Raw genomic sequence first — 17,639 nt, forward strand, 5'->3', positions numbered from 1 at the left:
ACTATGCGACTTAACATCTGAGATCATCAGTCCCCTAGAACTTAAAACTACTTAAACCTAACTTACCTAAGGGCATCACACACAACCATGCCCGAGGCTGGATTCGAAAAAAAAAAATGTTCAAATGTGTGTGAGATCTTATGGGACTTAAGGACTTAAGGACAAACACACATACCAATGCCCGAGGGAGGAGTCGAACCTCCGCCGGGATCAGCCACACAGTCCATGACTGCAGCGCTTGAGATCACTCGGCTAATCGCGCGCGGCGCAGGATTCGAACCTGCGACCGTAGCGGTCGCGCGGTTCCGGACTGAATCGCCTAGAACCGCTCGGCCATGGCGGCCGTCTATGTATGCAAGACAGACATACAGAGATGTTTCCATATGTAATGGATTAAGGATGGAAGTGGGTTGAAAAGGTGAAACAAGTGAGAAAGGCATATTGTTGATTTTATTATTAATCGCCGCTACACAGTTTGATCAGTATCAACACTGGAGACGGCGACGAGGTGCTGCATCCGTTAGACGGCGTGATCAACTGTTGCTTGCAGCTGTTCCGGTGGAATCTGAGCAACGTGTTCCTGTGTACTGGCCCTTTGATCAGGCAGAGACCGAACGTGACTCTGGCAAACGATTTCTTTTAGATATCCCCCGAGTCAAAACTCGCTTTGATTCGGATCAGGTGATCTTGCAGGCCACGCATATGGAAGACCTCTGGAGATAACAGGTTCGTGGAAGGTATTATTAAGCAGATCTGTCACTGGGCAAACAAGATGACGTGTTGTTCCATCTTGTATGAAAATACTGGTTTACACAAAGTTGAACTCTTCGAAAGAGGAAATCACGTGTTGTACAAGGAGATCTCGACAACATTCAGACGTCACGGTACACCTAACAGGCCCTCTGGGTGTATTCTCTTCAAAGAAGAGCCGACCAAGAATGAAGGTGCTAGTGAATCCACACCACACTGGTACATACGGCGAGTGAAAAGGCTCTTCTTACACAACATGCAGTTTAACAGTACCCCAAATTCGACAGTTCTATGTTTTCAGTGTACCCTGTGCCTCGTCACTCCACTGAATATTGTCCGACCGCATGTCATCAGCTTCATTCCATGCCAGATACCGCAGAGCAAATTGAGAACGTTTCTGTGAAACATGAGGTTTCAGTTGCTGCAACGTCTGGATATTGTACAGTACCAGTGTAAAATAAACTGAAAAACTTCCCGTACTCTTGACCAAGGGGCGGACAATTCTCGTGACACTGCACGAGCACTAACGCTAACCGTGCAACGTGCTACATGGTCAGTCACAGCAACAGCAACCTCGTCAATAACTTCCTCTGGGATAGGACGCCTTCCTCTTCCAGGTGCCACGCCAGCTTACCATTGGTTTCGGATTTCATTGTCATCGTCTTTAAATCATTTGATGACATCAAGCCGCTACTCAGACCTTTCAGTCTTCGATACTCTCTCAATGCACCACTGCTGTTCGCTTAAAATAGTTTCTCGACAGTCATACTGTTCACTCGTGTTATGACTTTTCAAATGACGGTGTCGATGTCAAAACAGTGTACAGCGTCAGATCTGCACATGGGGGCTGTAAGTGGAACTAATTATTTTTCCAAAGTAAATCGATTCCGCATTAACGCGTTAGCGCACTTGCTGTACGATAACTATAGCCCGCACTGGAGCTCCTTGAGTAGCTGCACTTTAACTATAGCCACCAGGTACATTTCGCGTAAGGACCATGAAGGTAAGACCAGGGAAGTTAGGACTAGTACGAAGGCATATAGGAAGTCGCTTGCTGCTTTTGCGGGTGTAACAGGAAAAGGAATGATTGGCAGTAGTACAATGTAGCCTCCACCATGTACCGTATGTTGACGTGCGGAGTATTTGCGTGCATATATGTGTGATTTGGAAACGAGCCCCGCCGGGTTAGCTGAGAGTGCTAATGCGCCGCTTCCTGGACTCGTATAGGCGCGCCAGCCCCGGATCGAATCCGCCCGGCGGATTACCGACGTCGGTGGTGTGCCGACCAGCCTGGATGTGGCTTTTAGGCACTTTTCCACATACCTATAGGTGAATACCGGGCTCGTCCCCACGTTCCGTCTCATTTACACGACTCGCAGACATCTGAACACGTTCGCATTATTCCATGGATTACACTATGCGCAGACAGCTGGGGTACCCTAATTCCGTCCTGGGGGGAGGGAGGGGGGTACGGGATGACGGCAGGAAGGACATCCTTCCACCCTTTAAAACTAACCTTTCCAAATCCGATCCTAACCACGCCGACCCTGCGAAACCGCGGGACAAGGCACCAGCAAAAGACAGATATCTCATTTGGAAACGACCGACTTCCTGAACTTTCATAGTCGTAAGCCTTGTCCTCCATTAGTTTCCCTTTTTTTCTTTCTCCTCGTCGTTAAATCAAATAACGTTAGTAGCAAACTGTCGCAGGTGTTTTGAAAGACATTTCCCACTATCATCTGCTATACCTGCTAGCAGATAAAATCGTGCTGCTTGGCCACACATTTCACGTGATCAACGTAATCTCCCCAGCTGCCGCTACCTAGTTCTGCCTCGGCAGCTAAAGCGTTCTGCAGCTTCTTTGCTTGTAAGAGAATCACAGTGTCTCGTTACTTACGAGCAGCGCGCCTCGAATGTCCGAGCGGCGACGTCGTCTGGAATTACGGGACGCGACGGAGCGCTTCCCCTAATTCTCTCTTTTCGTTCTCCACGGGCGACGCAGTATCGATTTGCATTGGCTATCCGGTTCTCAAGCCGATCAATGCAAATACCGGGCGGGCGTCGGATTAGTCGGGAAGACGCGCGAGGCAATCGGGCCCCGGGGCGATGCGGGTGCAGGTGGCGGCGCGGGGGTGGAGGACCTAACGGCCCTTCCCGGCGGGGGCGGAGCGCATGATAAGCTGGCCGGCCGGCTGCGACAATATTCCGCGCAATCTCCAGCAACTGGCGGGCTGGCTGGCTGGCACGTTACTTTTTATGGGTCGCCCGCCTCGTTCCGCCGGGCCGCGTATCTCCGGCAACAAGCTCGCCAGGCGGCTGACCGGATTAATTTTTATCGATCTAGGCGATCTGCTTTCCCAGTCTTGAAGGGACGAGGCACGCCTCGCTTCTGGGACGCGAGCACTGTGTTGGGAAGCGGCGCAGGGTGCAGGCAGATTTCCTTCGCAGGGGCTCCCAACATTCACCAGAGCGAATGTGCAGGCCTCTTTGTCACTTAGCAAATAATGGTTAATGTCCTGCACTACGCACATTGTACAGGAGAGACACTAATGGGTTTTATTTTCTTGAGAGGCTGCAAGGAAATGTAATGTGAGATTTTCAGAAGTGCATGTGTGTGCCAAATCATAAAAAAAATCAGGTATCAAGACTGTCTACAACTTATTCTCAATACTAAACTTCAGTCCAATACTAAAAAATTGTGCTCATAACAAATGTAAACGCTGTGTGTTGCTCCAGGCCAGAACTTGTGATTGTAAATAAATATCATACAACAGTAACCTATGTGTACGTTTCTTTGTATGATTTGTGTTTTTTACTATGAGCTATGTTTCTGTAGGCCATAGGGTGTACGTGCTACTCTTAGATAAAGAGGCTGGTGTTGTGTTCGTTCACAATAATATGGAGAGGTGGGCTCCAGAGTGGTGCGGCAACTGTAGGCGTAGGAAAGCTGGACAGGAGCAGAAATGATTGGTGAATATTTAACACAGTAAACAGAAGATTTACTGAACTTGTATTCCTCCAATGGTACGAAGAGTCATTACAAATGCTGCAGCAAGAAACAGAGTCCAGCTGTCACAATGTCAACAAGAAAGAGGCTCACTGAACTAAGCACGAAGGATGGCGTTTGTAGCGCAGACGCATCAATTGCAAGTGGGTTGAGCACCTGCTGCCAGCCCTCCCATATTGCGGCGGCAGAGGGCGTTAATAGCCCAGGGCCACTGAAGCGGCAGGCACCACTGGGTCCGTCACATCTTGCGCGACCGCTATCGGCGTCAGACAGGAACTTGCTATTCCGATGCCAACTGTGGCGCTTTTGCTCTGGTATCAATACGTGATACCACAGTTGGTGCAAGAGGGGAAGTCGTGGCGCAGCAAATCGCCCACAGGAAACGCCTTGAGCACAAGATCGCAAAAGGCCAATGATGTTTACAGCATTCAATGCCCCACATACACTCTGTCATGCAACCACAATATTGGCTGCTAATGGCAACAGGGGGCGGGGCTGGAGGTATCCAATTGTGAGCACAGCTTGAGGCTTCGGAGCGTAGTTGAACTGCTTAAGCGACGAATAACTCACAGCAGTACAACAGTGCTAGTGGTGTTGATACAGAGCAGAGCAGTGACAACGATAAACAAAGTTAACATTTTATTATATCTACAACAACAGTTGCCGAAGTTGACATTGCCGGCCGAAGTGGCCGTGCGGTTAAAGGTGCTGCAGTCTGGAACCGCAAGACCGCTACGGTCGCTGGTTCGAATCCTGCCTCGGGCATGGATGTTTGTGATGTCCTTAGGTTAGTTAGGTTTAACTACACTCCTGGAGATGGAAAAAAGAACACATTGACACCGGTGTGTCAGACCCACCATACTTGCTCCGGACACTGCGAGAGGGCTGTACAAGCAATGATCACACGCACGGCACGGCGGACACACCACGAACCGCGGTGTTGGCCGTCGAATGGCGCTAGCTGCGCAGCATTTGTGCACCACCGCCGTCAGTGTCAGCCAGTTTGCCGTGGCATACGGAGCTCCATCGCAGTCTTTAACACTGGTAGCATGCCGCGACAGCGTGGACGTGAACCGTATGTGCAGTTGACGGACTTTGAGCGAGGGCGTATAGTGGGCATGCGGGAGGCCGGGTGGACGTACCGCCGAATTGCTCAACACGTGGGGCGTGAGGTCTCCACAGTACATCGATGTTGTCGCCAGTGGTCAGCGGAAGGTGCACGCGCCCGTCGACCTGGGACCGGACCGCAGCTACGCACGGATGCACGCCAAGACCGTAGGATCCTACGCAGTGCCGTAGGGGACCGCACCGCCACTTCCCAGCAAATTAGGGACACTGTTGCTCCTGGGGTATCGGCGAGGACCATTCGCAACCGACTCCATGAAGCTGGGCTACGGTCCCGCACACCGTTAGGCCGTCTTCCGCTCACGCCCCAACATCGTGCAGCCCGCCTCCAGTGGTGTCGCGACAGGCGTGAATGGAGGGACGAATGGAGACGTGTCGTCGTCAGTGATGAGAGTCGCTTCTGCCTTGGTGCCAATGATGGTCGTATGCGTGTTTGGCGCCGTGCAGGTGAGCGCCACAATCAGGGCTGCATACGACCGAGGCACACAGGGCCAACACCCGGCATCATGGTGTGGGGAGCGATCTCCTACACTGGCCGTACACCACTGGTGATCGTCGAGGGGACACTGAATAGTGCACGGTACATCCAAACCGTCATCGAACCCATCGTTCTACCATTTCTAGACCGGCAAGGGAACTTGCTGTTCCAACAGGACAATGCACGTCCGCATGTATCCCGTGCCACCCAACGTGCTCTAGAAGGTGTAAGTCAACTACCCTGGCCAGCAAGATCTCCGGATCTGTCCCCCATTGAGCATGTTTGGGACTGGATGAAGCGTCGTCTCACGCGGTCTGCACGTCCAGCACGAACGCTGGTCCAACTGAGGCGCCAGATGGAAATGGCATGGCAAGCCGTTCCACAGGATTACATCCAGCATCTCTACGATCGTCTCCATGGGAGAATAGCAGCCTGCATTGCTGCGAAAGGTGGATATACACTGTACTAGTGCCGACATTGTGCATGCTCTGTTGCCTGTGTCTATGTGCCTGTGGTTCTGTCAGTGTGATCATGTGATGTATCTGACCCCAGGAATGTGTCAATAAAGTTTCCCCTTCCTGGGACAATGAATTCACGGTGTTCTTATTTCAATTTCCAGGAGTGTAGTTCTAAGTTCTAGGGGACTAATGACCTCAGCAGTAGAGTCCCATAGTGCTCAGAGCCATTTGAACCATTTTTGAAGTTGACATTTCGTCAGAAAGGAACCCAAGGAATATCGCAGAGTGAGAAAGAAGATTAAATATTAGCATATCTGCAAGTTGAGTCCGTGGAAAATCTAGTTTTGTATACGTTCGACTGTGCGGACAACTTAGTGAGGAGTACAGTGATGGCGATACTAGCTTAACAAGTGATAGTGATACTGAAGCAGGTGTCGAGCCATGTATTTCATCATTTGGTCAGGGAGCTAAAAATTCCGTCTCCAGTGAAACGTAGTAAAGAACAATCGTTGTCCAAGGAGCGGGTGCTAAAGATAATTACGTACATGGAAGATCATAGCATCATTGTAAAAAAAGTGATTACGAGCAGATTTCGAATAAATCCGCAGCAGTATTACGCTGTAGTGCATAAGAACTACGGATAACCGAGCTCGGTGGCGCAGTGGTTAGCGCACTGGACTCGCATTCGGGAGGACGACGGTTCAAAGCAGCGTCCAGCCACCCCGATTTAGATTTTCTTTAATTTCCCTAAATCGCTTCAAACAAATGACGGTATGGTTCCTTTGAAGGAGCGCGGCCGACTTCCTTACTCACTCATTCCTAATCCGATGACACCAATGACCACACTGTTTCGTCCACACCCCCAAACCAACCAACCATCTACGGATTTTCAAGGGATGGCGAGGCGTACTTATTACAAAAATTGGTGTTGGCACGTTTCAAGGATGCTCGACACAGTTAAAGGATGTGCATGATAGTGACCTACTACCTTATACATATCAAATTACGCGCGACTTAGATTACAGTGATTTCAAGCGAAGCAGTGGACTATTGCAGAAATTCAAACAGTGCTGCAGAATTGGAAGACGTAAGACAACAAAATTTGAAACAAAGCCTCAACTTGATGATAGACAGCAAACCGCGAAATCGGCCCGAAAACTTGTAGATGAGATAAAAAACCTTATCCCATAGTTCAGTAAGGAATTCGTTTTCAACTCCGACCATTCGGGATTTAAAGAGGAAGTGCATATGAAAGGAACGGTGGAAATTAGGTGTACTAAGAGAGTCGTAACAAGATCAACGAACATTAATGTCTTAACGCATTCGTATACAATTATGCCGACTGTTAATCTAGATAGTAAATAACTTGTTTTTGCTTGTTTTCTGGTCTGCGTATAAAAATGATGCTCCTTTAGAGCAAACTAGTCCTTCTGAAAAGTGTGTGACATTGCAGTTCATGTCACCTGGAGCCACTGGACAAATTCAGCCTGTGGATGTTCCTTTTTTCCGTGACTATAAAACATGTTATCACTCTGTCTGCAGCTACACCTTAAAGTATAACCAGTTTCACGATAAATTCCACGACAGTCTCGCATCCGGTTGCATGTCATCACATTCCATTAGTTCTCTTCGCCCCTTTACACCAGTACGATACTATACGCATTACTGAAGAGTGGATACTTAGCTGAACGTCCTGCTTGGTTTGTAACTCCCAACGAGTTCGCTCTCTATCTTGACGGGGCAAAACTTCGTGTTCCCTGAGGCGCACCATTTTTCATTTGGTGTTCATGGTGGAACTTAATGTTTCGTTCTGAACACGCTGCCAACAGTGCCTCCTCAACGAACATTCTGTGAACTTTGCTGCAGCACTTGGTTCGTGCACCCACGCTGACTGTTGTTCATCGGCGACAACGGCTGGAATTTGAACAACAATACTGCAGCTGGAAGTCCGTTGAGTGGGGACAGGTGGCCTCTTCAGATGGATGCCTTTGGCATGTACGGCCCTGCAACAATGATCGAAAGGGTCCAGGCCGGAGGAGGGAGCTTTATGGTCTGCGGAACGTTTTCGTGATATCATCATTCTGGAAGACTAGTCGATCAACGCAAGTATGCATCTGTTCTTTGGGAACATGTCCACCCCAACGTGCTGTTTGTTTTTTCTCAGTGTGATGGCCTCTACCAGCAGGACACTGCAACGTGTCATTCAGTTCGCGGTATATGGCTGTGATTCGAAGATAGCCAGGATGAGTTTACCGTACTTACCTGGTCACCAACGCCCCCCTCCCCTTCCCGGATTTAAACCAATCTGTGTGATGAGATCACCTTGATCGGGCTGTTGTTCGCACTGTGGATTCTCAACCGTGAAACGTAGCATAGCTAGTCACGGCTCCATATCCCGTTGGTAAGTTTTAGAACCTCACTGATTCTCTTGTTGCACGTCCGCGCGGCAAAAAGTGGTTATTCAGCCTTCTGAAAGAGGGTCACATTAATATGACTGGACCGTGTATTTGCTCTGTATATTTCCTTTGTTCTCAGACATTTTGGATGTATGACAACATAATGAGTATTCCAAATATAAAAGCAGGAGTAAACAAATTACTAAAAGACCCATATGTTACATGAAAATCGTCTACAGAAATAGAAATAAGCGTGAGAAAGTAGTATGAAGCGCGTAATTTTCATGATTAAGGGTTTCACGGGGAACAAAGAATATGACTGTAGTGTTGTATAAAGTGTTTGTACAGAGAGATGATATGAAAGAGCAATCACTTTTCCAGTATACTGACATACTGTAACATACATAAACACTGTAACAGAACTAAAAATATTTGGTGCTATTGTAGTGTATGAGGGACGATCAAAAATTAATGAGAACTATTCAGTGACACATTTTGTACTTCACAGGACAACTGCAAACTTGTGTTACTTCTCAAACAATGTCATAATCTACTTGTCCCAATATTTCACCTCTTGCTGAAAACATTGTTTAAAGTCAAACGATTTTATATCTTTTGTTTTAACTGATCTTTATTATGAAAAACGGTTCCCTGTGAGTTCATTTTTAATTCTGGGAATAAGTAATCATGTGAGTTAAGAGCGTGTGAAATCCCTGTAAATTGTGTTGTGGCCAAAACGAGTCTAATTCTCAGCAGCGTGTGACCGGTATCGTATCGAGCTGTCGGTCATACCTTTGCTCGATACAAGGACGGTAGTTCTTCGCCGCAATAAGTCTCGTAATGTTTTTATCACTAAAATAAATGCCGTGTAACTAGGGCCTCCCGTCAAGTAGACCGTTCGCCGGGTGCAAGTCTTTCGATTTGACGGCACGTCGGCGACTTGCACGTCGATGGGGATGAGATGCTGGTGATTGGGACAACACAACACCCAGTCCCTCATCATCATCATAATAATCATTTAAGACTGATTATGCCTTTCAGCGTTCAGTCTGGAGCATAGCCCCCCTTATAAAATTCCTCCATGATCCCCTATTCAGTGCTAACATTGGTGCCTCTTCTGATGTTAAACCTATTACTTCAAAATCATTCTTAACCGAATCCAGGTACCTTCTCCTTGGTCTGCCCCGACTCCTCCTACCCTCTACTGCTGAACCCATGAGTCTCTTGGGTAACCTTGCTTTTCCCATGCGTGTAACATGACCCCACCATCTAAGCCTGTTCGCCCTGACTGCTACACCTATAGAGTTCATTCCCAGTTTTTCTTTGATTTCCTCATTGTGGACACCCTCCTGCCATTGTTCCCATCTACTAGTACCTGCAATCATCCTAGCTACTTTCATATCCGTAACCTCAACCTTGTTGATAAGGTAACCTGAATCCACCCAGCTTTCGCTCCCATACAACAAAGTTGGTCGAAAGATTGAACGGTGCACAGATAACTTAGTCTTGGTACTGACTTCCTTCTTGCAGAAGAGAGTAGATCGTAGCTGAGCACTCACTGCATTAGCCTTGCTACACCTCGCTTCCAGTTCTTTCACTATGTTGCCATCCTGTGAGAATATGCATCCTAAATACTTGAAACCGTCCACCTGTTCTAACTTTGTTCCTCCTATTTGGCACTCAATCTGTTTATATTTCTTTCCCACTGACATTACTTTCGTTTTGGAGATGCTAATCTTCATACCATAGTCCTTACATTTCTGATCTAGCTCTGAAATATTACTCTGCAAACTTTCCATCGAATCTGCCATCACAACTAAGTCATCCGCATATGCAAGACTGCTTATTTTGTGTTCACATATCTTAATCTCACCCAGCCAGTCTATTGTTTTCAACATATGATCCATAAATAATATGAACAACAGTGGAGACAGGTTGCAGCCTTGTCTTACCCCTGAAACTACTCTGAACCATGAACTCAGTTTACCGTCAACTCTAACTGCTGCCTGACTATCCATGTAAAGACCTTTAATTGCTTGCAAAAGTTTGCCTCCTATTCCATAATCTCGTAGAACAGACAATAACTTCCTCCTAGGAACCCGGTCATATGCCTTTTCTAGATCTATAAAGCATAGATACAATTCCCTGTTCCACTCGTAACACTTCTCCATTATTTGTCGTGAGCTAAAGATCTGGTCCTGACAACCTCAAAGAGGCCTAAACCCACACTGATTTTCATCCAATTGGTCCTCAACTAATACTCGCACTTTCCTTTCAACAATACCTGAGAAAATTTTACCCACAACGCTGATTAAAGAGATACCTCTGTAGTTGTTACAATCTTTTCTGTTTCCATGTTTAAAGATTGGTGTGATTACTGCTTTTGTCCAGTCTGATGGAACCTGTCCCGACTCCCAGGCCATTTCAATTATCCTGTGTAGCCATTTAAGACCTGACATTCCACTGTACTTGATGAGTTCCGACTTAATTTCATCCACCCCAGCTGCTTTATTGCACTGCAATCTATTGACCATTTTCTCCACTTCCTCAAACGTGATCCTATTTCCATCATCATTCCTATCCCATTCTACCTCGAAATCTGAAACATTACTGATCGTATTTTCACCTACATTGAGCAACTCTTCAAAATATTCCCTCCATCTGCCCAAGGCATCCACAGGATTCACCAGCAGTTTTCCTGACCTGTCCAAAATACTTGTCATTTCCTTCTTACCTCCCTTTCGAAGACTGCTAATTACACTCCAGAATGGTTTTCCAGCAGCTTGACCCAATGTCTCCAACCTGTTTCCAAAGTCTTCCCAAGATTTCTTCTTGGATGCTGCAATTATCTGTTTGGCTTTGTTTCTTTCTTCAACATAACTTTCTCTGTCTACCTGAGTTCTCGTACGTAGCCATTTTTTATACGCCTTCTTTTTCCTTTTACAGGCTGCCTTGACTGTGTCATTCCACCAAGCTGTTTGCTTCCTCCTACTTTTACACACTACTGTTCCAAGACATTCTTTAGCCACTTCTAGTACTGTGTCCCTGTACCTTGTCCATTCCTTTTCCAATGACTGTAATTGACTACATTCAACTAACTGGTACCTTTCTGAGATCGCTGTTATGTACTTGTGCCTGATTTCCTTATCCTGAAGTTTCTCCACTCTTATCCTCCTACATATGGACCTGACCTCCTGCACTTTCGGCCTCGCAATCCCGATTTCACTGCAGATTAAATAATGATCAGTGTCATCAAAGAATCCCCTGAATACACGTGTGTCCCTCACAGCCTTCCTGAATACCAGATCTGTTATTATATAGTCAATGACAGATCTGGTTCCCCTGCTTTCCCAAGTATACCGGTGAATGTTCTTATGTTTAAAAAAGGAGTTTGTGATTACTAAGCCCATACTGGCACAGAAATCCAAGAGTTGCTGCCCGTTCCTGTTGGCCTCCATATCCTCTCCAAATTTACCCATAACCTTTTCATACCCTTCTGTTCGATTTCCAATCCTGGCGTTAAAATCACCCATGAGCAGAACACTGTCCTTGTCCTTTACTCTAACAACTACATCACTGAGTGCCTCATAAAAACTATCCATCTTATCTTGATCAGTCCCTTCACAATGCGAATATACTGACACAATCCTAATTTTCTTGCTAGACACTGTCAGATCTATCCACATCAGTCGTTCGTTTACATACCTTATTGCAACTACGCTGGGTTCCATTTCTTTCCTCATGTAAAGCCCTACACCCCATTGTGCTATTCCTGCTTTGACTCCTGACAAGTAGACCTTGTATTCTCCCACTTCTTCTTCTTTCTCACCCCTTACCCGAATGTCACTAACAGCTAAAACGTCCAGCCCCATCTTACTTGCAGCCTCTGCCAGCTCTACCTTCTTCCAAGAGTAGCCCCCATTGATATTAATAGCTCCCCATCTCATTACCATTTGTTTGCCAAGTCGTATCTTAGGAGTCCCTGGTTTGTCAGTTAGAGGTGGGACTCCGTCACCTCCAAAGGTCCGAGGCATTTTGCTCTGATTGTTGCCAGCATCATATTTAAAGTACCAGGGAAGCAGGTTGCTAGCCTTACTTGCCCCGAGTCCCATTGGGTTTTACCCCTAACGGCTGAGGGACTAACCGGTGGATTTGGTAGTCTTTGCCGTATGAGCACAAAGGTGACCACGACTCAGAATATGTCCGAGATGCCCAGCCTTATTCCAAAGTAACTGGTATCCCGACTGTCGAGACCACTTACTTGGCCACTCATACGTTGCCCGTGGTTCATGAACTAGGACATGACTACAGGAACCCACACCATGAACCACACCCAGTCCCTGAGCGGAGAAAATCTCCGACCCAGCCGGGTTCGATTCTCTGCTGGGTCGGAGATTTTCTGCGCTCAGGGACTGGGTGCACTTGAAGGTAGTAATGCTGGTATGCTGGTTAGCTGCGGCAGGTCGATCAGCATGGTGCACTGTCGCCTTCGTGTAGACAAGAGTAACCGTGGTTGTTTCCCCGTCATTTCTCAGTTTCTTGTTTTCTTTGGCTACAGCGATTAAGCAGTCTTCTATTGGTTCGACTGTTGCCTGATTACACCCACAACACGTGACCTCGTCGCTTACATGTTTAGTTACGTTGCACTCGCTGCTCTAAACTCGCTCATTACTGGAAACAGCTTTAGAAAAATGAACATTTCAACTAGATACTTTTCGGTGGATAGCTATAGTTCAAGTGATTCAAATCTGTGTGTACTACAGGTAAGTGGAGTGAGAATGTCTCTCTGCCGCTCCTCCATCTGCAGGAAAGGAGTTTTCATTAGCTTAGGGCACAGTGTCTTATGTTGCACTTCTTGCTTTGTGTATACATTAATATTGATACACGAGCAGCGAAAACACTTGCCATCAAGCTGTTGACTTAAGGTGCTTTTCAATACAGAGCAAAGATAGCAAAGGGAGTAGCAACCCAAGTTTTTATTGACGATGTTGAGATATCTGAGTTTCTTTCATAACAGGAGGATTTGAACCTTGATTCAGTCGTAACAACACTCCACGGAGTTAAATACATTAGCGAATCCTGATTACACAGAAACTTCGAAGTAGGCAGGCCTGTGTGAGGCACAATTCTTGTGTTTCTGACATCAGCAGTATTAAACCGCTCATTTCTATAAGGGGTAGGAACATTTCATTCCATTGTGAAATACCTGAAATTTTTGTAGTTTTGGAGATGTTTTTGAAGTACTTCTGAAGAAGCCGTGGTCAATAAATTTAAGAGAGTTGAAATGTGACGTGATCAGAGTGAAGGACACTGTGATACAGTGTTCAAAATTTGTAGAACGGACTGCTTTAATGTATTTGGAAAGTTGACAGCTATCTTAAAATTAGTTTAAGCTGTACCTTCGTCTATGGCATGTGGGCTACCGGCTTTATATCAACTAGACGTTTTAGGATCGGCCTTGCCAAGGCGATCGAGGAAATCCGTGCTCCAGTTAACTCTTCAGTCTGGTGTATTAGTATCATGGTCTCTCACAGCTGGACCGAAACTTGAACTATAACTTTCACAGTAACGACAGGACGCTGACTGATCAATTTAGCTACCATTGCTCGACGTCAGTACTGAAACAGGCTATTTGAATCTGTGAAAGATGGATTGATAGGTTAATCACTATAAGCAAAAACGTCTCGTAATGCTTGAAAGGTACGTATAAGGAGAAAGCCACCTACTTTGCTTGATAGGAACATTTTATAGATCAATTTGACGTATAGTATAAAAGAATCTTAGAGAAACGCTTTTCCTGCCACATACGTCATAAAGAAATTTCATTTACAAAAATAGTTTGTCAACTCGGTTATTTTGTTACGTATTAATTTACTGTGATATAATTTTCCATTGCATCAGTTTATGGGGCATTTGTGTAACAGGTCAATTGCAAAGACTTCATACATGTGTAAAGCTTGGACACAGGAAAGTATACATTGTCTTTGAGTATTAAGGACAGCATTGTTGAGTAAATCCGTGCATAGTAGACGGAATGGCAGTAGCGTGGAGGGCGAGTCGTAGTCGAGTCTTGGGCGAGATGTGATGGTGGTTGGTTGGCTTAGTTGAAGAGCTCTAGGTCAGAGCATATGGTTCCCTTTTGACTAAGAGAACTTTTTAGGAGTGGAGAATAGCTAAGAATGGAATATTATTGGAGGAGAGATTTTTTGGAATATTATTTTGACGCAGAAATTACTCAGTAAACAAAGTGCATTTGTTGCATTACTTTGCGTGCATTTAGCGATTATTGTAGTTTGTTAATTTTCATTGTTCAGTGATTTCCAGTGTTAGGTAAAGGAGGCGATTTGTCATTCATATTTCCAAGGTGTTAAGCACTTCTGTTAGTTAAAAAAGAGATTTTGATTTAATAATTAAAACTTATTGTACTTAAATAATACTTGGTATCTGTGATGGACAGATAGGTTAGAAAGAATGCGTAATTTTGTCTTCAATTTTGAGAAACTTAAAGAAGTTCTGGTTTCTTTTTTATAGTCACCCTCTCTCTTTTTATAACTGACACACATTTTGAATACGGTGAGTGGTAAGAACATTATTAGCAAAAGACCAGAGCGATGAATGAATAGGGACAGCGGTTAATTGTAGCACACAGTTCAGGGCTTTTCTCTTTCAGATTACACTGCAATACCATTTTTCATTGACGACTACGCCGGTATGGAACAGAGCAGAGCGTCCATTGGAGGTAAGACATTATCAGGGCCTAATTACATAACTCATTTTGATAGGAGATGTATTGAGATAGGGATACATACCTATACAGATGGCGGTAGTATTGCGTACACAAGGTATAAAACGGCAGTGCATTGGCGGGGTTGTCATTTGTACTCAGGTGATTCATATGATTACGGTCACGGGAATTGACAGACCTCGAACGCGAAATGATAGTTTGAGCTAGACGCATGTGATATTTCGTTTCGGAAATCCTTAAGGAATGCAGTATTCCGAGATCCACAGTGTCGAGAGTGTGCCGAGAATACTACATTTCAGACATTGCCTCTCACCACTGACAACTCAGTGGCTGACGGCCTTCACTTAACGACCGAGAGCGGCGCCCATGCCTGCAACGCCTCTCCTGAGCTCGTTACCGTATCGGTTGGAGTCTAGACGAGTAGAAAACCGTGTCCCGGTCAAATGATCCCTCATTTCAGATGGTAAGAGGTGGTTGCAGAATTTGAGTGGGAGCAGACCTCACGAAGCCGTGGACCCAAGTTGTCAAGAAGACGCTGTGCAAGTTCGTGGTGACTCCATAATAGTGTGGGCTGTATTTACAAGGGTCATCTGATTGTGTTTGGCTACTTGAACATCATTTGCAGCCCTTCGTGGACTTCATGTTTCCAAAAATGATGGAATTTTTGTGGATGACAGTGCGCCATCTCACAGGGCCACAATTGTTCGCGATTGGTTTGAAGAACATTCTGGAATATTCGAGAAAATGATTTGGCCACCCAGGTCGCCCGAAATGAATCCCATAGAACATTTATGGGACGTAATCAAGAGGTCAGCTCGTGCACAATTGTGTACAGCTATGGAGGCAGCATTGCTCAATATTTCTGCAGGGACTTCCAATGACTTATGGAGTCCCTGCCACGTCGAATTGCTGCACTACACCGGGGAAAAGGAGGGCCGACATATTGGAGATATCCTACGACTTTTGTCGCCTCAGTGTGTAACCACTGCGAGACAGAATTTCCACGACAAGGTTAGTTTCATCTAATACTGTCGATGTTCAGAGTTCCTTCCATTATAAATTTCCAAATTAAATAATTTTCATTTTATTAGATACTTCCGCATTTCCCCATATTTTTCATTGGATACTTTCACATTGTCATAGACACATTGGTGGTGTGCACTCTTGCGTTAGTCTGCATAAAATAACCGTAGCTCTTTCCGTTAGTTGTTGTTCTCTGAGAGACAGTTGCAGTACATTGCACACATACCTGTCAGAACTTGTAGTTTGATGGAATAATATAGATTCAATAATTTGTGTTCCACACCGAACTCTTGCTTCTGTACCAGGGGTCCTTAACGTATCTATTGAGGATTTTCATTACCCCTCTCTTGATTATTCTTCTAGTTCACGTCTCTCGAGAAATATAGCCATGATTCACCAGAAATAAGGAGCACTTAAGGATCAGCCTACTGCATGGAACGAGTACGATAAACAGCTGTGGTACTGACGTCGAGCATTAATATCTGAATTGGTCAGTCGATGTACTACCGTTACTTTAAAGGATTTCAACTTGAGCCTGTGCATGACACATGCTGCATACACAACACTGTGAAGTACTAAATGGCTCAACTATATTGTCCGATCTCTATACAGCAACACTCCTAATTCCCCTAGTTTCGTTAAAACTGATAAGCCACCTGCCGTAGTCCGAGGCAGAGGCCTACCCTGTGCTGGTTCCAGAACAACGTCAGACCCATTGCTTGAGTTGTACATGGCACACTCCATATGATACCAAAAACGAAATAATGAAAATGGAAGTGTAATACCCTGGAAGAACATGGAGGGCGGGCTACAGAACAGAAGGAATGTTGTATATAATTCTACATATACAGAGCGTTCGAAAATCCGATGCGCAAACTCACATATATGATGATAGAGACAACAAAAACGTATTTTGTTGATCACCCGGGTGTCGGATATGCATACTGAGTGAGTACGCAATATCCAGGAGGTCACTGGGTGCGACAGAATAAAACAGTGTGTTTCAGTCCTTTATTGTTCTGATCACTGTTGCAATAAATGTTCAAAATTATCATCAGTAACTTCAGTATAGAGCCGATATCGACGTAGTGGGGCGTCTTGTATTCGATTGTAAATGTGTGCCTTGTTCTGGATGCGACTGGCCGCTGCGAAAGTTCTTGCAACTAATTCCTCCCATTTCACAGTTATTTTCCAGGTAATCCCAGAGGTTAGGGAATCTTGCAGGCCAACATACAAGTTCTCCTCGGCAGATCCAACGATTGCTGAAAGAAACTGCTGGAGCTATGCGCACGGTTCTGCAAAGTGCCCTAGGGAACTGAAAAGGAGCAGCACCCACCTCTTGATACGTAGGGGTAGCTGGGTCAGTAACGTCGATAGGTGTGCTTGCAAGAAGAGTCTGTACATTGACCATTTGAGTCGAAAGGGCAAGATATATGTCTCAAGGAAGAGTTCGCGCGCGATATCGACTCACATGTTTACTGCAAAATGTCTCTGATGACCCCACATAAGTGTTCCATATCGGTCTTCATCCTCCTATACATGCGAGTTATAAGCCTTCCCGATTACATTTAACGATATCCGTAAGCAGAATATATCGAGGAAACTGTGGGTCTTCATTGGCCTGTTACTCTAGAGAAAAGCGCACAAATTCAAGCCG

Source organism: Schistocerca americana, chromosome 4, assembly GCF_021461395.2.
Source record: "Schistocerca americana isolate TAMUIC-IGC-003095 chromosome 4, iqSchAmer2.1, whole genome shotgun sequence".
NCBI classification, from domain to species: Eukaryota; Metazoa; Arthropoda; class Insecta; order Orthoptera; family Acrididae; genus Schistocerca; species Schistocerca americana.